The sequence below is a fragment of the Xyrauchen texanus genome, chromosome 14 (genome assembly GCF_025860055.1).
Source record: "Xyrauchen texanus isolate HMW12.3.18 chromosome 14, RBS_HiC_50CHRs, whole genome shotgun sequence".
In the NCBI taxonomy this organism is placed as follows: Eukaryota; Metazoa; Chordata; class Actinopteri; order Cypriniformes; family Catostomidae; genus Xyrauchen; species Xyrauchen texanus.
Window position 1 is genome coordinate 914,391 of NC_068289.1, and position 24,847 is coordinate 939,237.

Sequence of the window (24,847 nt, forward strand, 5' to 3'; positions counted from 1 at the left end):
AGGGATAAAGAAAATGTTTCTTTATGGAAAGCACTTTTGGAACTTGCTGTTAATGCATGTGCTTATACACACAGAAAAGATTTAGCTGCCATTTTGCCTACGAGGTTGAGTGGAGATGCATTAGCATACTGACTCTCCCTGTCTCCTGAGACACAGCAGGACTATGAACTGTGTGTTGCTGCTTTAAATTAAATTTTTGGAAGGAAACAATTTTTACTGCACTTTCAAACTTTTGTGAATGCCAGGCAGCGCATGCCCAAAGAGCCGCTGGAGGTATTTGCTGCAGAGATTACAAGACTTGTTTTGGAGGCATTTCCAAATTATGGTGAGTCAGCCATTGCGATGGAAAGGTTCAGACGGTTCATAGCTGGCCTTGACCCTGTTCTTCAAGCAAAATGTCATGAACATGGTGCTACAAGCCTAGAGGAAGCATTAACTATTGCGTGTAAATGGAAATGAGCACAGGAAAGTCTTGCTTCCCTTTCCCTCTCTAATCAACACACTACTCAAATACCACAATTATCTACAACTACAAACTCATCCAACATGGAGTCGCTTTCAGCGATGGGGTCCACAAAGACTGTGTCGACCTCAGCGGACTCCTCTGAACTTATGTCAGTGCTTAAACAGCTAACTGCTGATGTTAAGATTCTCCGGATAGAGGTCAGTCAATTAAAGAGACAGCATGAGCATGCACCACATGGTTTTCAACGTGATTTTTCTCACCTGAGCGTGGTAGAGATAAACACCGCCATTCTCCACACTCATCCCCAAGTAGGTATGCACACTCGTCTACTTCTCCTTGGCATTGCTCCTCCTCCCATGCTGGCTATTTTGCCGGTGGTCCTCCACCTGATTATACTAGATGACGCTACTCACCTTCACCTGCATCCTCTCCACATCGTAGAGATGATCACTTTTCCTCCATCCATCGGGATGCCGAAAGATATCGGAGCTATGACAACCGTCACGTCATCATCATCATCATGAACGAAACATCAGCCCAGCTCTTCATCATCGACATCGTCACATCAGCCCGACCTCCAATCAGCAAGATCATCACAAGGCAGGCTGGCACTCCAACAGTTTATCCAGAGAGACGCACAACCTACAGCTTTCCAGTAATCATTCGCCATCGCCCAGTGATCGCCAACACGTTAGTTTTGTTGATGAGGACATTGATCTTCTGGGAAACGGCTGGTAGCAGGTACTACTGGCCAAGTGTCTGCTGAGCCTGAGAGTGGGCCCAAACAAACTGAACAGGTAACGTCTGACATCCCCACACCTTATGTTTTTGCTGTCATTGAGAACACTGCCATACAAGCTTTTTTAGACACATGTTCAGAAATTTCATTGATTAGCGAATCACTGAGAATGTCCATTCCCTCTCTCATGATAAAGTCAATTCAAAAGTCCTTTCTCTTGGCAAAATAAGTGACTGGCGACTGTCTTGACACCTTTGGTATGCTGCCTATTACCATTAGGCTGGCTGATGGCATTTTCATTCATAATGTTCAGGTAGTCAGAAATGCTACACAGTCAGTTAACCTTGGTTGGGATTTTCTACAAAACTCATGCTGCAATTGATCTCAGAGGGAACCAGTTAAAACTGTGGAACTGGACTGTCCCTCTTTTATGTTCACAGCACATTGCCCCCAAGTGTAATGCTGTGACATTAGCACCTGTACTTATCCCTGCCATGTCACATATGAACATTCTGGCAAAAATTCAACCCCCTACAGGTGAGCCAGAACTCCTATGCAATTATACAGGACTTTTGGACCCTGAAACGTATTTTGACCCCTGTCAAATCTGGTGTAACTTCTGTTCGAGTCATGAATCCAACAAGTGAGGATTGCCATGTTCCCTGTGGCACTAGGCTAGGTGAGTTTCATTCCTTAGTCAGTCAGACAGGTGAAAAATATGCAGTGTTTGAACCTACTGTAGCTCAAGTACAGACTGAAATTGAGCCCTACCTGAAATCAAAGCTAGACTTCAGTCAGTCGGCAGTGGAGAGAGAGCATGAAAATCAGCTGGAGGCTCTGGTTTCAAAATATTCAGATGTCTTTAGTATGGACAACAATGTCTCACTGTTAAAGAGACATCACATAGACTGTGTGGTGGTGGTGGTGTAGTGGGCTAAAGCACATAACTGGTAATCAGAAGATTGCTGGTTCAATCCCCACGGCCACCACCATTGTGTCCTTGAGCGAGGCACTTTACTCCAGGTTGCTCTGGGGGGATTGTCCCTGTAAGTCGCTTTGGATAAAAGCGTCTGCCAAATGCATAAATGTAAATGTAAATGTAAAGATTCTTACCCCTTACCACGGCCAGCAGATGCTTTAGACAGCTTGTCAGGGGCATGCTGGTTCAGTACTATGGATTTGTCAAGCGGCTACTGGCAAGTTGAGCTAAACCCGGATGATAGGAAGAAAACTGCATTCAATAAAGGGTGTGCTTTATATCAGTTTTAAGTGATGCCCATGGGTCTTACGAATGTCCCTCCAACGTTTCAACAACTCATGGAGCTGGTGCTTCATGGACTCCATTGGAAAGTTTGTCTTGTCTACCTTGATGATGTTCTTGTATTCAGTCAGATGTTCAGTGAACATCTTAGCAGCCTAGAGGAAGTGTTCAGTCGTTTCCGGTCTGCAAGTCTTAAGCTGAAGGTCAGTAAATGTCATTTTGCTCACAGTCAAGTGTCTTACTTGGGTCATGTTGTGTCCAGTCAGGGTCTCCTGCCAGATGAAAAGAACCTGGATAAAGTCCGGTCTTGTCCTACTCCAAGAACTGTCACCGAAGTGAGAGCCTTTGTTGGTCTCTGCTCCTATTATAGGAGGTTTGTAAGATCAGAAAGGTGCTGTTTTCCAGTGGTCGAGTGAATGTGAGGATGCTTTCCAATCATTGAAGCACTCCCTCACTAGTCCTCCCATTGTGGCTCATCCTATATTTACACAGCTTTTTCTGTTGTACACAGATGCCTCTCAGGACTGTATAGGTTCAGTGCTGGCTCAGGTTCAGGATAAGAAGGAGCATGTAATTGCATATGCAAGTCACACTCTCACTCCCTCGGAAAGGAAATGGTCAACTTATGACCGTGAGCTTTGGGCTGTGGTATGGTCAGTCAGATATTTCAGACATTTCTTGTCAGGAGCTCCGTTCAAAGTTGTCACTGACCACAAACCCTTGTTGAATTTGAAGAAGGGCCCCAGTTGATAATGAGCGACTTCAACATCCTTCACAGAGAAGGAAAGCAGCATAGTAATGCTGATTCCATGTCCAGGCATCATAGCTCACCTGAGAAAAAATCAAAAGCAGTTCAGTGTGTAATTTCAAGCCCCAACTTTGCTGTAGAATTCCCCTATTCTTACAAAATACAGAACATTTTTGATGTTCTTCCTGATCCTAGTCTGACACTATCGGTTGACTTAAAAGAATTGCAAGCTCAGCAAAGGGCTGATTTTTGTCTAAATATGGTCATAGACTGGAAAGAGAAAAGTAATCAAAGGCCACCATTAGGCAGACTTAAACATTCCTCTGCCACCTTGAGAAAGCTCTGGCATGAATTTCCCAAATTGTCAGTCCAAGTCGGAATTTTGTGTCATAAAGTGAAACCCTCTCCTCATAGCTCACATGCTTACCAAATAGTCTTACCTGCTGTCTCATTCCAACTGCTCTTAAGTGTTTCCATGGAGAGAAGTTTAATGGACATTTAGGTGCTGAGCGCACTTTACTGAGAGCCAGGAAAATCTGTTACTGGCCTTAGATGTCTCGAGATATCCAGAAACACTGTGCCGAATGTTTATCTTGTCAGTCCTGTAGTGTTACTACTCCTCATGAAAGTGCCCCAATGCAGTCCATTCACGCAGAGAGACCATTCCAAAAGATTGCTGCCGATATCACAGAGTTGCCTGTTTCTTCACAAGGGAATAGATATGTGTTGGTTGTGGTGGACTATTACACTCACTTTGTCAACCTTTACCCTCTGAGAGATTAGCGAGCTACAAATGTTGCACAGTGCATTTTCAAGGATTACATCAAACAGCATGGGATCCCTGAGTCAATCCATACGGACCAAGGTAGACTGTTCGAGTCTACTTTGTTAAACATTTATGCAATCAACTTGTAATCAAGAAGACACTCACCTCTCCCTACCTACTGTAGTCCTGCGGTGACCTCCTGTACACCAGGCACATCAGCGGAATATGCCAGTGCTTTGACCACATGTTTGTCATTTGCCTTCAGAAATGCGGCTGCACAGTCCATAGCGGCTAAGCTGAATCAGAAACAACAGTATGACAAAAGGAAATTTTTCCACCCATATAAAGAAGGGGAACTTGTGCTTTTGGATGATCCAGCTCTAAAGCTCTTATTCTAAGCTGGCTCCATTTTGGAGCCAGCTTAGAATAAGCTGGCTCCAAAATGGAAAGGGCGATATATAGTTCTGAAACGTATGGATAAAGAAAACAGCCCAGGTCAAGTCAATTTTATTTGTATAGCGCCTTTCACAACACACATCGTTTCAAAGCAGCTTTACCAGACGATAAAACTTTAATGTCTATAAAGTCGATGAATCATCATTGTGTAATTTAGATAAAATACGATTCTTCATCGTGTTTAAAAGTAATTAAATAATAAATGTATTAATAACCCCAGTGTGCAAGCTGTAGGCGACTGTGGCAAGGAACACAAAACTCCATAAGATGTAGATTAATGGAGAAAAATAACCTTGGGAGAAACCAGACTCACTGTGGGGGCCAGTTCCCCTCTGACTAACATCATGAATATAATGCCAATATTACTTTTGTATAGTTAAAATCATGGTTTAAAATTATTAAACTAAGTAAGTGTTAAGGGTCAGTGTTTAAACATCGATTGTGTTTGAACTGTAAGATTAATGACCAATGGTCTAACTTGTGAGATCACTGACCGAAAGAATCCCCAGTCAGGAACTGGGTGTTTCATCTCAATCGCTTGAAGCCTTACAAGGGTTCTTTGTTGAACATGCCTGCCAGTTCCTCACAAGTATCTGGGCCTTCTGAGGTTTGTGGTACAAATGCCCCTCAGCATTCTTTTCCCCTCAATGCACTGTCAGGAGCTTTGCCTTTTCGACCTCCTACTCACTTTTCGACCTCCTACTCCACCTAATGTGCCTAAGCGAACTGTAAAGCACACAGCTTCTGCTGCAGGAACTGAATTTTCAGCTCAAACTGTTTCTCTGTCTCAGCCTGAGACTGTGCCAATGCCATGTCTACATCCAAGCACCTTGCTGTTCCCTGGTATGGCCACTTCCCCATCACTAGATTTGTTTCAGTTTACCCGTAGTGGCCGCACAGTGAGGAAACCTGAAAGGTTCAAAGAATTTTTTTGTTAATGCCTATTGATTCTTCTTTGCACTTGCACACTGGAACAGTATATGCTCACAATGGAGTTAGTTATACAGTGTTGTGTTTAAGAATGTGATGCTTAAAATCTGCAGTAATTGTTGTTCCAGATTATTTGACTCTGATAATTGTGTATTGCACACATATTACTGCTTACTTCACTCCATGTTCATGTTAAATTGTTCTAGGATAATGTGGTGAAAGGTATTAAGTGTAATATGCCAGAAATGAGGACATTTCTTTTGTAAGCAGAGGAAGACTGTAATCTAAAATTGGCTAATTCATTATAAATGTCATTTCTAAATGTAGTAATTAATTTGGTAATTTAGAATTCATTGTCCATCCATCCATCCATCTTCAACCGCTTATCCAAAGTCGGGTCGCAGGGGCAGCAGCTCGAGCAGGGTGCCCCAAGCTTCCCTATTCCGAGCCACATTAACCAGCTCTGACTGGGTGACCCCGAGGCATTACCAGGCCAGTGTGGAGATGTAATCTCTCCACCTAGTCCTGGGTCTTCCCCGAGGCCTCCTCCCAGCTGGACGTGCCTGAAATACCTCCCTAGGGAGGTGCCCAGGTGATCCTTACCAGATGCCCAAACCACCTCAACTGACTCCTTTCGACGCAAAGGAGCAGCAGCTCTACTCCAAGCTCCTCACATATGACTGAATTCCACACCCTATCTCTAAGGGAGAAGCCCGCCACCCTTCTGAGGAAGCCCATTTCGGCCGCTTGTACCGGTAGATCGAGAGCTTTGCCTTCTAGCTCAGCTCTCTTTTCGTGACAACGGTGCGATAGTGTAAGGGATCTCCTCTTCAGGGTGCTGTTTTCCTCCAGACTAGCAGAGGGTGTTCCCCCTGGTCCTCCCATGGAATGCTCCTCTCCACTCCTGCAGAAGGCACCAATGCCCCTAACCCGCTTCAACCATCTGCTCATCAACCCTCATTCCCCTCACATACATAAGGGAAGCAGAGTCGAACAGTGGCCGGCAGGTGGTGAATCGGGCGTTGTGAAATGGGGAATTGTACGAGGGTCTGTGTACGCTGCGCGCCATCCCCCAAAAAATTTGGGTGGCCCGGGGACCGGCGCCCGTTCATTCAGGGGGACCCACGGGGAAGATCTGTGATGTGGAGGCCCGCCTCGGGCACAGCGGACCCCCGCCACGGGCGTTTAAAGGAACCCCCCTGAATATAGCATTTCCAATGCAGTTCAGCCTTTACCCACGTGATGGCGGCCTCATGTACCACCTCTGGCAGCCCGCCGTCGGGCCATTAAATGTACAAAATAAAATTATGCGATTCACAAAACTGCTGTGTGTACATTTGTACACATGCCACATATCTTTGGAAAGCTACATTTCTTGATTTTCTATTGATATAAACCATTTTAAGATACAATCACAACAGCAGGTACAATTTATATCTTTGTCAGACCACCAACATATAAACAAACAATAACAAAATTTAGGCAACTCACCTATGAAGCCTCATATTACTCCACTGATCCATAACTTCCCGACAAAAACGGTGTTGCTTCATTGTCAAATGGATCAAATCAAGTAAAATGTTTAGTCCAAATCACATTAAACACATCAATAAATATCCACAGACACTTGTTGCATCATTTCAAAGCACCTGGCAGCTGTACCTAATCTTTCACATATTATCTGTCATAACTTCAGTTCAGATGTAAACTTTTCCTAAATCAGGTATCAAAATGGATGCTGCACTCTGACCTTTCGATTGACACCTCATTTGACCCAATAGGAGCTTCCATGTCCTGTCCAAAGCCTTCAATAGCCAACCACAGTCTGTGTCGAATGTAAGGGCCTCCCCACTTTCCTATATTTCCTGATCAGACCTGTTACAGCCAAGAGTGGAAATGACTGGCGCTTCGTATAGCCAATGAAATTCTGAAAACAGTGATATGCGGCTTTAGTGGGAAGATTAGAGCACGGTTCTGTAATGTGTGCGCACAAAGTTGCCTTGCCATTACCGAGTGTGTCGTGCGTAAAAGCTGAAGAGTGTGGCTTTGGAACTGTTTACATATTTGGAGATTTAAATATGGCGAAACGGACGCGAAAAACAGGATTTTCTCCCTAGGATGTGATATATGAAGTCAATCATTGTGAAAACGATGAGCTTGGAGATTAAATTTCTGAAAACAATACGGATGATTCAGAGGAAATGTTTATGGAGAGATGAGACATTGCTCTGGACAAGTAAGTGTTTTCTTGTGTTTTATAACATATATTACTGTATATTCCGCATAAATAAACTTTAGTTTGAATAATGAATACACATTTTGTAATTACCCTTATATATATATATGAGAGAGACAAATAAATAAATCAATAAATATAAGTTGAAAATAAGAATATATGTTGTGTTTGAGAGTCTCTTTGTTACAATGCTGAATTTATGGGGGAGGTGTAGGCCCATCTCTTTGTTCCATAGTACATTGGCAAAGTATACAGTATTTACAGTAAATATACATACAATAATACATATTTACATGCTCGAAAAGAAAAACTATATATATATATATATAGATTACAGAAAAGATGGAAAAGTTGTGTCTAGCTTTGTAAATAACATTTATTTATTCTCACTATAGGCAAATGAATCAGATAGTGATTGGGAGCCGGATACTTCTCCCCCACTCAGCAAGCGGCCACATAAAGTGGAGCAGCAGGACAGCACCTCATCAAGAGAGGAGCCCCATGTAAAGGAGGGGTCCCTATGAACCAGAAGGCTTTCAGAGAGACCCTTGCTGAGGAGCTGGCAGAGTTGGTGTCTCACTCCACAGCCAGACCCGTATCTCCTGCTCCACGAAGAGCACATCACAGGCTGTTGCACATCACCAAATCTTGCACCGCTGGTCGTCTGAAGTGCAGGCAGTGTCATGCAAAGAAACCAGTGAAGTACTCCTCCTATGATGTGCCTTTGTGCTTTGTACCCAAACGTGACTGCTACAATGACTGTGTTACGAATAGATGAATAGGCAAACGGGAGGTGTGGATCCAAATGCGGAACTTTATTAAAAGGCAACTAAAAATAACACAAAACACTGGGAATAAACAAAACATCCACGATGGGATAACAAAAAATGTAAACATAAGAAACAATAGAAAAAAGCACAAACACTGGAACAAAATAAAGATCCACGAGGGGAAAAAATAAACTAAACACGAGATACATACAACGAATAACGAAGGGCAATGGAACCTAGAACGAATGAACAGACAGCAGGAACCGTGAACAGGGAACATCAACTTCAACATACACGTGCAGTGCAAACAACGACCAACAAGGGAATGGAGGAACAAACAGGGTTAAAATGCACAAGGACACAATAAAGACTAAACGAGACACAGGTGAGAACAATGATGAGTGCAAGCAGTGAGGGAGGCTGGGAATTGTGGGAATTTTAGTTTTTACAAGGACAGTGAGACTCGGGGTGGACAACAAGGAAAACGTGACATGGAATGTGCTCGGTGAAACAGAAAACATGGGACAGACGACAAGGAATTGTGACAGACTGGGATGTTGCTAGAAACATGTACAATTTTACAATGGTTTGTAAATACTTTGTGTAAAAATTCATGTAAATAGTTTGTTGTGTATTCTTATATAAACACATTTTAAACCATAGCACTAGTTTTGACTCTTTTATATGCACAATGTTTAGTTTCAAGAAGGGAAAAGGCACTCTAATGTGTTTATGCATCAGTTACTCTGTGTCAGCAAAACTAATATTGGATCTGGACATGGAATATGATAGCTCTAAGTGTCATCTTTCATTAGAGCCCAAAATTATGACTGTACGTTGAAGCGTTCAAAAGTAGTAGCCTTTTTGTCCTAGGTTACCAAAGGGTCCTTTTGGAGTATCCAAAAGGCACTTTTGTAAAACGCCTGGGTGTACCCTTAGAAAAACATGTGTAAAATATATATTTTTTTATGGTATTGTTATAAAATTTGAACTTGGACAAGGTAAGGCTTCATGCTGTGATCCCATTGTGTTCTCAAGCTAATAGCTACAAGTTATAGTCATCTGCAGGCATCTGTATGCAAAAAAAAACTTTCCAAAAGGTTCAAGAACAGCTTTAAATTTACTTTGGGTATGCCTTGATTAGGCGTTTTAGGCTAATTTTACAGGATTGGGAAGAGGTTTGAATGGGTGCCTTCACCATTCATATCGATGGCAGTCGGGCGCCTCTCGGGGCAGGGCTGTCCCTCGTTCAATTTGTTGCACTGTGTTCTTTGAATGTGGGAGTGGGATGCAATGCCCCCTAAAGATCCCCATAGAGCCCTGTGCCACCCTGGTTGTCCACAGACCCGCTATCATCCCCCTGACCAACTATTTAGCCCAAATTGACCAGTGAGACCCCCTGCCCACCCTGGGGGCTGTCCACGTCCCATTATCATCACCCTGACCCACTATTTTACCCAAATTGACCAGTGAGACCCCCTGACCACCCTGGGGGGGGTCTGTCCACAGACCTATTATAATCCACCTGACCCAGTATTTTACCCAAATTGACCAGGGAGACCCCCTTGACCATCCTGAGGGGGCGGGGCTGTCCACTGACCCGCTATCTGCCCACGAACCATCTATTTTGCACACAAACTGAGTCCACCAACAGACTAACTGACCATTAGCAATTGATTGTATAGCTGTATGTCCACCAACAGACTATCTGACCATTAGCAATTGATTGTATAGCTGTATGTCCACCAACAGACTAACTGCCCATTAGCTATTGATTGCATAGCTGTATGTCCACCAACAGACCACTGCCCATTAATTTGACTGTAAGTGGGACTTCCCACGTACAGTTTATTCAACAGACTATCTGCCCATTATCAATTGATTGTATAGCTGTATGTCCATAAACAGACTATCTGCCCATTAGCAATTGATTGTAAAGCTGTATGTCTACAAACAGACTAACTGCCCATTAGCAATTGATTGCATAGCTGTATGTCCACCAACAGACCACTGCCCATTCATTTGACTGCAAGTGGGACTTCCCACATACAATTTATTCAACAGACTATCTGCCCATTAGTAATTGATTGTATAGCTGTATGTCCACCAACAGACTATCTGCCCATTAGCAATTGATTGTATAGCTGTATGTCCACCAACAGACTATCTGTCCATTATCAATTGATTGTATATCTTTATGTCCATCAACAGACTATCTGCCCATTAGCAATTGATTGTATAGCTGTACGTGTCCACCAACAGACTAACTGTCCATTATCAATTGATTGTATATCTTTATGTCCATCAACAGACTATCTGCCCATTAGCAATTGATTGTATAGCTGTATGTCCACCAACAGACTATCTGTCCATTATCAATTGATTGTATATCTTTATGTCCATCAACAGACTATCTGGCCATTAGCAATTGATTGTATATCTGTATGTCCACCAACAGACTATCTGCCCATAAGCAATTGTTTGTCTAGCTGTTTGTCCACCAACAGACTAACTGCCCATTAGCAATTGATTGTATAGCTATATGTCCACCAACAGGCCACTGCCCATACATTTGACTGTAAGTGGGACCCCCCCGGGTGGTCTAGGAGTCTCATTGGTCCATTTTTCAAAAATAGTGGGTCAGGGGGATGATAGCGGTCCATGGACAGCCCCGCCCCACCAGGGTGGTCAGGGGGTCTCCCTGGTCAATTTGGGTAAAATAGTGGGTCAGGGGGATGATAAGGGTTCCGTGGACAGCCCCACCCCCCCAGGGTGGTCAGGGGGTCTCACTGGTCAATTTGGGCAAAATAGTGGGTCAGGGGGATGATAGTGTGTCTGTGGGCAGCCCTGCCACCCCAGGGTGGTCATTGGGCATTATAAGTGGTAAGGGAACTTAGAGGGTTGGTGGAAATTTGCCCATTGCGATCATCTGCCATTGTAAGTTTCATGGATGCGAGGGACGATGACAGGTTTGTGTACCGCCCTATTGCCACTTAGCTCATAGACCGGATGGACCTTTTCGGTTTGTGGATGAAGAAATTGCCAAATAGTGATTGATATTGATAAATAGTGACAAATGGACTGTAAGATGCGGTGCGCCTCACCACTGCCCACTGAGACCCCCAGAGTCCCACGGTCCCACTATCTGCCCCCTGACCTATGTTTTAACCTTTATAAGTCTGTTTGTTCCTCCCCTTTGTGTTCAGTCTTGAGCCTTCGTTCCGTGTTCCTCCCGTGACCAGTTCTCAGATAAGTCTTTTCCCTGTTGTACTTATTGACCCTTGTGTCACTTTTATTTCTCAGTTTTTGTGGAAGCTCAGCTTACCCAGTTTATTTGTACTTTTTGACCCTCGTGTCTCTTTTATTTCTCAGTTTTTGTGGAAGCTCGCCTTACCCTGTTTTTTTGTACTTTGATTATCTCTACTATTATAAGATAATATTTCTTGGGTTCAACTATTGGGTAGTTAGCTCAGTGGAAGAACACAAAACACTTGAGCACCACAGACCTGGGTTTGATCCCCACCTACGGCAGCCCTGTTACAGATAGAGCGAGTGCAATACCATCCCTACTGCCCCGATTCTCCAGTTAACCTCCTGCTCCATTGTCCCCTCACTCGTGAACAACGAGGTACTTGAACTCCTTCATTTGGGGCACTCCATTGTTTTCTGCTGAGAACCATGGCCTCAGATTTAGAGGTGCTAATCCTCATCCCAGCCGCTTCACACTTGACTGCCAAGCGATCCAGTGAGAGCTGAAGATCACGGACCGATGATGACATGAAGACTACGTCATCTACAGAAAGCCTTGGCCAAAGCTGACAAATGGAAAAATGCAACTGATGGTCCAAATTAAAAAGCTTTGCAAATAAAGAAATTACAGTATCTGCCCTAAAATATGAGTTCAACTTGTCCTGATCTCAGAATAACTGCATCACCTAAATGACTTGATTACTATGAAAAGAAGAAGAAAAAAGAAAGAAATGTTAACAAGTGGAATCCCACTATTACCAAATGGTAGAATGGGAGCGAGACTGGTCCACAGAGGACCAACTCAGACAATGAAAACTATCATTAAGCGTTCTTAATTTACATTGTGGGTGGAAAACCACAAACTGGATAAAAAGTTTCAGTTTACAAAGTTTGTTGTTAAGTCTGACTCCACTGAAAAGGTGCATCTGTTACTGCTACACTGCAATAAGGACTTCATCATCTTCAACTGAAGACCAAGACATCCGTCTTTGCTTCCTTTTGGTATTTTTAAGCTAAGTACAAATACTGTGAAGCAGCACTACACAAAATTCAAATTTGAACACAAATGCAGAGAAACAAAAACTCACCCTAAGGATCTTTCTTGATATAGTGTATCAAGGATTGCCTGTATTTCACATTCCAAAACCAATTTCTCCTAAAAAGAAATTTCACCAAAGGCGGTGTGGCTATAAACTGTTATACCAAGAATGTCCTTTCCACTCTGCTATAAGTTTCATGGTGATGAATGACAAAAAAAAGACATCTCCAAGATATATTCTACTCGGGTAACCTTTGAAGAATCTGATGAACCTACTGGCCAATACCATCACTAATAAACTCTTAACTAAGTGCAATCAGGAAGACAAGTACACTATCATCACAAGAAGATGATGGAGATGGATTAGGCATGTCATCAGAAAAGAACATAGGGACTTCCCCAGAACTGCTCTTCATTGGACACCAGAAGAGAAGACCAAAGAACACTTGGTGCTGAACAATGGATAGTGAATTTAAGGCCATGAATAAAACCTGGAGAACCATTTTAAGGCTGGCAAAAACAGACAGAATTGGAGGTCCTTTGTTGCTGCCCTACATGCCAGTAGGCATAATAGGCAGGAAGTAAGAAAAGTACAAACACCCCATTTTTGTTTAGCTTTCTGCCAATTTATCGGCATGCATGGTAACAAATTTAAGAAATGGACCGTTTTCTCTCCGACTTGTGTTTACATCAACCTTATGCCTGACTATTTAAGTCTGATACAAGAACAGATTTACTGGTGCTGTCAAAAGGGATCTGGATAGCATCAGCTGAAGTCCAGACTCAGGTGCAAATGAGTAGACAAAGAGGCATGATACCTAGAGCCAGGACTGAAGTACATGCCATCCTGTAGTGGATTTATTCATAAGATATCTGGTGTGGACAGCTGTCTTGAGGTCATTCCACAGCATCTCTATCTGGGCTCTGACTTGGTCACTCCAAAAGGTGGATTTTCTTTTTTTGAAGGCATTCTACAGTGGATTTACTGCTGTATCAACCAACTTCTACTGAGCTTTAGCTGGTGCACAGCCACCCTGACATTATCCTGTAGGATATCTTGATAAACTTGGAAATTAATTTTTCCCTCGATGATGGCAAGTATTCCAGGTACACTAGCATTTCGGAGTGTCAAGGTGATCTTTGGCAAAATTCTGAGATCTCATTTTTGGTGAGGCATGGTGCTCGTCAGCAGATGCTTCTTGTGAATAGCAAACTAAAAATGTTTGATTTCTTTTTAGAAGTCAAAGTAGCCCACACCTCCAATATCGTTTCATTAACTGGATGCCAAGTTTGCCAACTCTACAGTAATTAGCATTTGTTGATATCATTAGCCTAGGGGTTCACATACTTTTTTACAACCCACACTGTGAATGTCTGAATGATGTATTTAATATGTACAATACGTTATTAGTTAAAAAAAAGATTGTGTTTGTTCATGATACAAGTCACAAATATCAATTGTTTTTAAATAATGCCATGATATTTGCTACAGGATCAAAATCTGACATATTTTAAATATTAGTTTATTCATATTGTTTGGATGCATATACATACAAAGAACACATTAAAATAAAAATGGCAAGTTTACCTATTTTTTATGAAATGTCAGAATTATAGTCCTTTCCAAGAATATGTTGATGTTTCTGCTTGGGAACTTTATTGGCTGTTGTGTTCGCATAATTAATGAGGTAGGTCTGTGTAGGTTTTGGGGACTGTTTGGGGGTTTATTAACAAACATTTAAAAGTAATTGGGGTTATAATTATGTTTCGAGTTCAGCTTAATATTAAATGTAATTTTATGTTATGAAAAGGGGTTATTTTTTAGTTGCGCTGGGTGAGATTAGTGTTGCTTTGTGATCCTTTTAACACTGTGTTCAAGCTGTAATGAAATACACTCACCTAAAGGATTATTAGGAACACCTGTTCAATTTCTCATTAATGCAATTATCTAATCAACCAATCACATGGTAGTTGCTTCAATGCATTTAGGGGTGTGGTCCTGGTCAAGACAATCTCCTGAACTCCAAACTGAATGTCAGAATGGGAAAGAAAGGTGATTTAAGCTATTTTGAGCGTGGCATGGTTGTTGGTGCCAGACGGGCCGGTCTGAGTATTTCACAGTCTGCTCAGTTACTGGGATTTTCATGCACAACCATTTCTAGGGTTTACAAAGAATGGTGTGAAAAGGAAAAACATCCAGTATGCGGCAGTCCTGTGGGCTGAAAATGCCTTGTTGATGCTAGAGGTCAGAGGAGAATGGGCCGACTGATTCAAGCTGATAGAAGAGCAACTTTGCCTGAAATAACCACTCGTTACAACCGAGGTATGCAGCAAAGCATTTGTGAAGCCACAACACGCACAACCTTGAGGCGGATGGGCTACAACAGCAGAAGACCCCACCGGGTACCACTCATCTCCACTACAAATAGGAAAAAGAGGCTACAATTTGCAAGAGCTCACCAAAATTGGACAGTTGAAGACTCTAAAAATGTTGCCTGGTCTGATGAGTCTCGATTTCTGTTGAGACATTCAGATGGTAGAGTCAGAATTTGGCATAAACAGAATGAGAACATGGATCCATCATGCCTTGTTACCACTGTGCAGGCTGCTGGTGGTGGTGTAATGGTGTGGGGGATGTTTTCTTGGCACACTTTAGGCCCCTTAGTGCCAATTGGGCATCGTTTAAATGCCACGGCCTACCTGAGCATTGTTTCTGATCATGTCCATCCCTTTATGGCCACCATGTACCCATCCTCTGATGGCTACTTCCAGCAGGATAATGCACCATGTCACAAAGCTCGAATCATTTCAAATTGGTGTCTTGAACATGACAATGAGTTCACTGTACTAAAATGGCCCCCACAGTCACCAGATCTCAACCCAATAGAGCATCTTTGGGATGTGGTGGAACGGGAGCTTCGTGCCCTGGATGTGCATCCCACAAATCTCCATCAACTGCAAGATGCTATCCTATCAATATGGGCCAACATTTCTAAAGAATGCTTTCAGCACCTTGTTGAATCAATGCCACGTAGAATTAAGGCAGTTCTGAAGGCGAAAGGGGGTCAAACACAGTATTAGTATGTGTTCCTAATAATCCTTTAGGTGAGTGTACATAAATGTTATCATTGTGGAGTGTTAACAGTAGATTTTAAGACTCATTATACTTGGTCACTCAACTTTCTTCCATATAATACCCACACTATAATACTTTTAATGCAATGTTGTGATTTTAATAAACTGAGTCTTTCATGTTAGATGACAAAAATGGAAATAGACAAGTCAAGTCAAGTCAAGTCAAGTGGTTTTTATTGTCGTTTCAACCATATACAGTTAGTACAGTACACAGCGAAATGAGACAACGTTCCTCCAGGACCATGTGCTACATAAAACAACATAGGACAAACACAGGACCACATGAGACTACACAACTAAATAAAATACCTATATAAAGTGCACATGCAAACGTGTGCAAAAGCTATGGGACAGTACAATAAATTAATAACAATGAACAGGACAATGGACACAGTAAGAGACCAGTATTCAGTAGTGCAAAAAGATGAAACTTCCTAAAAATGCCAAATGTAAACATAACATACTATGAGATAGTGTTCTATGGACATAGCAGTTATTGAGGAAGCAGCCAGTTATAAAGTGACCAAAAAATTATTAAAGTGCAACTCAGGACGCTGTCCTCACTATCCTCTGCAGGGCTTTGGGGTCTGAAACGGTGCAAGTCCCAAACCAGGCAGTGATGCAGCTGCTCAGGATGCTCTCAATAGTCCCTCTATAGAATGTAGTGAGGATGGGGGTTGGGAGATGTGCTTTCCTCAGCCTTCGAAGAAAGTAGAGACGCTGCTGGGCTTTCTTGGTGATAGAGCTGGTGTTGAGGGACCAGGTGAGGTTCTCCGCCAAGTGAACACCAAGGAATTTGGTGCTCTTGACGATCTCCACAGAGATCGCATTGATGATGTCACTTTCTCCAAGACCATCACCACACGCTCCAACAAGAAGCCGTGGATGACTGCGGAGGTGCGCACGCTGCTGAGGTCCCGAGACTCCGCCTTCAGAGCAGGCGACAAGGCAGCCCTAAGAACAGCGAGGACCAAACTGTCCCGGGCCATCAGAGAGGCAAAGCGCGCACACGCCCAGAGAATCCACAGTCACTTCCAGGACAGCGGTGACACGCGGCGCATGTGGCAGGGCATCCAGGCCATCACCAACTACAGGAAAAGATCAGTTGCCTGTGACAAAGATGCCTCCCTTCCAGATGCGCTGAACGACTTCTACGCTCGGTTTGAAGTGCAGAACGACGTGGTGGCGAGGAAGACCACCCCTCCTCCCAATGACAAGGTGCTCTGTCTTTCCATGGCTGATGTGAGGAAAACTCTACGTAGAGTCAACCCACGGAAGGCTGCTGGACCAGACAACATTCCTGGTAGAGTGCTCAGAGGATGTGCAGACCAGCTAGCAGATGTTCTTACCGACATCTTCAACATCTCTCTGAGCAGCGCTGTCATTCCAACGTGCTTCAAGGCCACCACCATCATCCCCATGCCAAAGAATTCTTCAGTGTCCTGCCTCAACGACTACTGTCCCGTCGCACTTACACCCATCATCATGAAGTGCTTCGAGAGGCTCGTCATGAGGCACATTAAGACCCAGCTGCCCCCCTCACTAGACCCACTGCAGTTTGCGTATCGTCCAAACCGTTCAACGGACGATGCCATCACCACAACCCTCCATCTGGCCCTCACCCACCTAGACAATAAGGACCCATACGTTCGAATGCTGTTCATAGATTTCAGCTCAGCATTCAACACAATCATTCCCCAGCACCTGATTGGAAAGCTGAACCTGCTGGGCCTGGACACTTCCCTCTGCAACTGGATCCTGGACTTCCTGACTCCACCACCACCACACTGAGCACTGGGGCCCCCCAGGGCTGTGTGCTCAGTCCACTGCTGTTCACTCTGCTGACTCACGACTGTGCAGCAATGCACAGATCGAACCACATCATCAAGTTCACCGATGACACGACCATGGTGGGTCTCATCAGCAAGAACGACGAGTCAGCATACAGAGAGGAGGTGCAGCGGCTGACGGACTGGTGTAGAGCCAACAACCTGTTCCTGAATGTAGACAAAACAAAAGAGATGGCTGTTGACTTTAGGAGAGCACAAGGTGAACACACTCCGCTGAACATCAACGGCTCCTCTGTGGAGATCGTCAAGAGCACCAAATTCATTGGTGTTTACCTGGCGGAGAACCTCACCTGGTCCCTCAACAAGCCCAGCAGCATCTCTACTTTCTTCGAAGGCTGAGGAAAGCACATCTCCCACCCCCCATCCTCACTACATTCTATAGAGGGACTATTGAGAGCATCCTGAGCAGCTGCATCACTGCCTGGTTTGGGACTTGCACCGTTTCAGACCGCAAAGCCCTGCAGAGGATAGTGAGAACAACTGAGAAGATCATCGGGGTCTCTCTTCCCTCCATCAAAGACATTTACAATAAACACTGTATCCGCAAAGCAACCAGCATTGTGGATGACCCCACACACCCCTCACACAAACTCTTCACCCTCCTGCCCTCTGGCAAGAGGTACCGAAGCATTCGGACCCTCACGGCCACACTGTGTAACAGCTTCTTCCCCCAAGCCATCAGACTCCTCAATACTCAGAGACTGGTTTGACACACACACACACGTGTCCTGAGTTGCACTTTAATTACTGTCACTTTATAACTGTCTGCTACCCCAATAACTGCTATTCATATAGAACACTATCTCATAGTATGTTATGTTTACGTTTTTAGAAACTGTTATCTTTTTGCACTACTGTGTACTGGTCGGCGCTGTACTGTGTCTATTGTCCTGTTCATTGTCAGTAATTTGTTGTACTGTCCCGTACTTTTTGCACGTTTGCATGTGCACTTTATATAGGTATATATAGGTATTTTATATAGGTATTTTATTTTGTTGTGTAGTCTCATGTGGTCCTGTGTTGGTCCTTTGTTGTTTTTATGTAGCACCATGGTCCTGGAGGAATGTTGTCTCATTTTGCTGTGTACTATACTAACTGTATATGGTTGAAATGACAATAAAAAACCACTTGACTTGACTTGACATTTATAAATGTTTACGTATGGCTTTAGTACACTAAAATATTTGGAGGCCACTGTATTTTGTGATAATGCTTTCAGCTTGTTCGTTTCCCAGAGGCGCATGCGCCCTCCTTTACGCTAGGGGGCGGTGTTAACTATATGTCTTATACGCACATCGGCGCAGAACCACCCTGTGAGATACCCTGTGAGAATTCCTTAAAGAGACCACGCAAACTATTCATCCAACTATTATTCTATGAGTTTTCAGAGGTAGTGTTCTCGAGAAAAACACTAAATCCAATTTAACAGTTTGCACTTTTCTTAGCTGTGTAGTAAGTATAAAATAGCAGAGTTAGCATGGACAATATGATTGCACATAGCAAATAATTGGTCCAGAACGGTGTGTTGCATTGTCTAATTTAATGCTTTATGAAGAACTCGTTTTTTGAATTGGTGTTAGATCATTTTGTCATCCAATGTATTTAATTTATTTGTTGATCTGCAATCCCTGTCTCGATACGGCTCAGCTGAGGGAAGAAAGAACTGACACAGACTCAATGGTATCAAATCCCTTCTTCAAAGTTTATTGCTTCAGCATGTGGTTTTATGGTCCAGAAAACCACATTCCACTGGACCCTCACCAATGAAATAGTTCTTTACCTTATATGGGGGTGACATACATGTTTGAAGCTACGTGTGAAACGTGAGAGACAAGAAACAGATTCCTTAGAACATCTTTAGATCAGGGGACAGCTGTAGCTACCCAACAAAAGAAGTTTGAAAGAGGCCTTCATTATTCCACATTACATCACCAGAGAAGTTTTTGAGAAGCCTTAATTATTCCACAATTGGGCTTTTGAAACTTTTAGAGAGTTTCTATATGATAAACACAGGTGAAGGCAAGAATCCCGTTCGAGCAGAAACAGCTGGACGGTGTGTTTACTGTCCCCGCTGACGTCATCACGGGATGCAGTGCTGTGGTGTTGACGCATGGCGCAGCTCGAGACCCTCGCGCGCGCTCTCGCCTGTTCAGGTATACTGTGCCTGCGCTTCACTTGCAATGGCCTAAACCTGGCGTACAGAATCAGAGCTTACAGCGCTGCTGTAGTAAGTATTTGAAATTATTGTGTGTTGTTATATGCATGATGCACATAAAACGGTTCAATTCAAATTATATAATTTTTTTATATTATTTTAAAACTAATATAATTTTTTTATAAAATTATACAAATATAATTTAATAATTTGATATGTTATGTACAATGTATAATTTTAATATTTAAATTGCATAACAATAATATTAATATTCTTAGTGCTATTATTATGCTTGTTATATGTGTTTACAAAATGTCTATTAATTAAAAAAATATATAATTCTTGGAATCTTACTATCCGGCAGGATTACCTAAAGTCCCATGAGAGATTTACATCAAACAGTATTTTCTTAGGAGGTAGGTGTCACACACCCACACCCACTCTCTCACGCACCCTGCATCTGAAATCACATACTCTCGAGGTATGCAATGCATTTATTGAATAACTGGTAAGAAAGAACATCCTCTAGCTATGCAGGTGAGTTGTGTGCAGGGCGGCGTTACCTATAGGCGAGCTAGGCAGTTGCCTAGGGCCTCGGCCTTGGAGGCGGGGCCTCCAAAACATACACATGCTTATCCACCAATCAAGAGCAGCAAAATACTATGCTGTTTGTCCATTGGATATAACAATTGTCATTCACCTGTAGTTAAACCAATTAATATCACCGTTTACATGCGAGTCACTCCCAACCTCTGAATTTATGAATGAAGAGATTGTAGATGAATAAAATCCAACTTTTCTGCAAATTTATCTGATGGCACGGAAAACGAACTCATCCTTCAGGGGCTGCTAAGTGTAAGGCTAAGCAGGCATGCAAAGAAAGTGCAGCTCGTGATTCAGGTATCATCTATTTTTGAGTGATTGTAATGTATTGTTAAAAATAAACTGATTCTAACGATCAGCGTCATTTTTAGATAGATCATTTGACGGTTATTTCCAGTTCAAAAGAGCTGGCGCCGTTGATGGACTGAATTACGCTTCTGACACTTTGAATCCGAGCGTATGTAGCTACAATGCAGACTTTTGTTAGAAAAAAGAAATACGTTCTAAATGAACCGTCCGAAAGAGTCTGACTTCGAGTCATTGTTGGAGAGATAGAGGCGAATTCATGATTAACTGTTGAACTGAATCTTACAAAGGAGTCGATTCTCCTCGATGGAATCGATGACAACCTGTGGAATAGAATCTTGATTCCTAACGCCTCTGAATCAAGGAATCGATTCTTTTAGAATCGATTTCCAGCCCTAGTCAGGAGCTGACTCGCAAAATACTACAGAAAAAGTAAAGAGCAAACGCACTATACTAAAGCATTGTTTATTATGTTTTAAAACAGTCTGTATATCTTCTAAAACGCAGATTTTTAGCCTACATTAACTGCTCTAGTCTATCATAATAGACTATAGACCATAATAGACTTCATTTTTTTCGTTTTCCAATCATAAATACTGTTGCAATATTTATTGAAAATAATTATGCAATCTTAAGCATGCAATTGAAATGGCAGAAGAGATCCTCAAACTTCCACCATTACCATCAAAAACACAGCCCTGGAGCTTCTGAAATTTCTTCACCAGAAGCAACTGCAGGAGATATTTCCAAACCTCTGGATTGCTCTCAGAATTGCAGTTACCCTGCCAGTAACCGTAGCAGCTGCCGAGAGACGTTTCTCAAAACTGAAGCTTGTAAAAAATTACCTGCGCTCCACAATGACTCAGGAACGGCTTAGTGGACTTCCTTTAATCAGTATTAACAGAGAACTCGCACAGCAGATTTCTTATGAAGTAGTTATTGATGAGTTTGCTTAAAAAAATAAAGCAGAAGAGTGCCTCTGTAGGTGGCCATGGAATAAGAATAATAAGTGCTGGTCCAGATGACTTTTCAGATGATTTATTTTTTGTTTACCTTAATTAAAGTTACATTAATATGCACATTTAAGTAAAAATATAAAAATACTTATAACAGATTTTGTATAAATAAAATGGTTCAGAATCATATTTGTTTTCAAGCCTTTTTTATTAAATGATGTTTTATTAAAAAAGTTCGGGAGGAGCACATTCAGATAATCATTGAGATAAGAGGTATATATACTGCAGACTAACCTCTGTTCATTGACAGTTTATCAGCATCCCTCCACCGCCCCCATCTCCTCACTTTGATTTTTAATAATGTCTTATTAAACAACACAATCCAAAATACAATGCAATCCAATGTAATACTGTGTAAATCTGGCCAAAATTCAGAGCCTGCAGCCCTCCCCTGGACAGCATGCCAAATACGCATAATCTTTACTCTATTTAATTTGATGTAAGTGTGAACTCGTGAATTCTGAAAGGTGGAGAGGAGGAGGGCATGGCGGGGGGCCTCCAACATACATTTTGCCTAGGGCCTCCAAATGTCTAGAACCGGCCCTGCTTGTGTGAATACATTCTGGACATGTAATCCGTTAACATGTGCATTGTTCTGTAACCCAAATATATGAGGAAGTAACACAAACTGCAAAAAGCATCTACTCTGATTTTGTTAAACAAGTTCAATCTAATCACAAGGAACATCTGTCTTGGTATATATAGCACTTACAGTTAAACAGAGCTCCCTGAATTGCATTGCTCTTCTGTTTATTTTATTTGTATTTATTTTGAATCTGACGTCTTTTCAGCTACTGTGGTATTATGGGATAGTATAGATGTCCAGTGGTTTCACTTCGGAAACTCAGCGGATGTAGTTGGTCATCTGGATATTTCTCGCCTAATCTTTTATGAATACTAATGATTCAGGCACCCCACCCCATTGGCATTCTGTTTTTGGCATTGGCTACTATATATTAGTGAAGTATGCATATCCGAATGCAGCTTCAATCTCTCTCTCTCTCTCTCTCTCTCTCTCTCTCTCTCTCTCTCTCTCTCTCTCACACACACACACACACACACTTTTAGTTTTAAGTTGCATTATTGGCGTGACAAATATTTGAACATTCATATTGCCAAAGCTTTTACAGCTGAGCTGCATACAAATAAAACAGTGCAAAACAACATATAGAATGTGTACTTGACAAATAGTCTATGGTGTGACAATACTGAGGAAGTATACCAAATATACAAAACAAGATTTCTATTTTTGTTTGAGTGAGCAAAGGTTGACATGTGGTTATTTTTAAAAGAGGAATTGAAAAATCTACAGATAAAGCTTCAGATGAGGTGTTTTACTTTTTGCAAGAAAGTTATATGTGCCTGAAGTCAGCCTGCAGCTTTAAAGAATGGGTGAATATACAGTAAAGTGTATTTGTAATTCACTGTTCACAGTGTTGGAATAGTTGGATGATTTACCCCCATATTTATATTGATATTATTATTTATTTTTTAAGCCATTTTATACCTTATAATCATATAGAGATCTTGTCCTTTGCAGGGTGAAATTCACATTAAATTGTCATTCACTGGGTCATCAGGAAGTTGTGAATTTCTGAGACGAAAAGGAATTTGTTTTGACCTAGATTGCATGTCAAATGACCGTAGCTGCTGAGGTCATTGCGCTCTCTCTCTCTCAATTCAATTTAAAGTGCTTTATTGGCGTGACAAAATCATTTTATATTGCCAAAGCAATTATGTAGAAGAACAGAACAGGAATTGAACAAGGACTAGAACATGAAAACAAAAATAACTATAAAGAAATAAATACATAATAATAATAATAATAAATAAATAATAAAAATAAATCTCTCTCTCTCTCTCTCTCGTGTGTGTGTGTGTGTGTGTGTGTGTGTGTGTGTGTGTGTGTGTGTTTTCAGGACGTTCTATGGGTGCTCGTGCAGCTGTGGCTGTGGGTCAACTCAAGTGTGTAGATCAGGAGGATGCAGTGCAGGGTCTTCTGTGTTTGTCATTCCCGCTACATCCACCAGGACAAACACACACACATATTCAGCGGAGTAAAGCCCTCCGTGAGCTGTCACACACCCCTGTGCTGTGTGCTGTGTGTGAACAGGTGAACGCTTTGCAAGTTTTAGATACTGAGCACACCTTCAACTAACAGTAAATTACTTGCAGTACATGGTTTAAACTTCACAGATGAGGATGTTATTGGACAACAGAATGATTGTTTTATTATTAGTATTATTTTGTAGGAAAATCTGGGTTTTGATCACAGCAAAACTAACAGGTTCTTTTATTGATAACACTTTACAGACCTTATCTTGTGCTTGTTTTTCTCAGAAACTTCTGGAAAATGTTATGGGGGTAATGGAGTGCCCTACTGCCATTCACTGGGTAAAGGGTGCGAACCATGGACTCAAAGTACAGGACAGAACAGAAGAATCTGTGCTGGAGGAAGTCAATTCACAAATCATTGCATGGATTCTACAACACAAATGAAATGTGCATTTATAATAATGATAATGACGACTGTTAGATGGACCGAAGATGAAACCAATTGTGCCTGCGCTTTGAAAACTGTTTAACTTTCTGTACCGTTACAGACCTTGTATATAAGAATAATAAAGGTTATATTACAAATATTTTTTCTTACTATATTTTTATTTACTTGGTGGAAATTAAAATATATTAATACATTTACTAAAAAAATATTAGTGTCATTAATAATAATTTGCATTCTGTAGCTAAAAGCTTGATGAGAAAAAATGCATTGATAAAATATAATAATAAATAATTATGTAATGTTTGCTCTAAAATGCGGAGAACCCGAGAATTGTGAGAAAAGCATAAATCGAGGTTATTGAGAGCAAATGTTTGTGGGTATAAAGGCAGAAATGGGAAGCTTATACTTTTAAGTCTGACAACACAGTGGACAAATTTGCTATAACTTTACACATAAAAGGGAAACGTTTTTATTACACTTAAAGCATATTAACACGTAATGTTTATTTCTCGTGGCTATACATTTTGAAATAGGGAGTGTTTTAAGGTTTACGGATTGGATAATAACTTTAGATGTTCACGTTTTAATCTTACGTACTAAGGATGGTGTTGTCTACTGT

General features: G+C 41.8%; 1 protein-coding gene and 1 pseudogene across 3 annotated transcripts in view; both read left to right on the forward strand.

Annotated features, from left to right (window-relative positions):
- The window catches only part of LOC127654665 (nucleolus and neural progenitor protein-like), a 95,696-nt gene that overhangs the window by 11,378 nt on the left and 59,471 nt on the right, over positions 1-24,847 (forward strand). The window lies entirely within an intron of this gene.
- Positions 987-24,247, forward strand: LOC127654969 (testis-expressed protein 30-like; annotated as a pseudogene).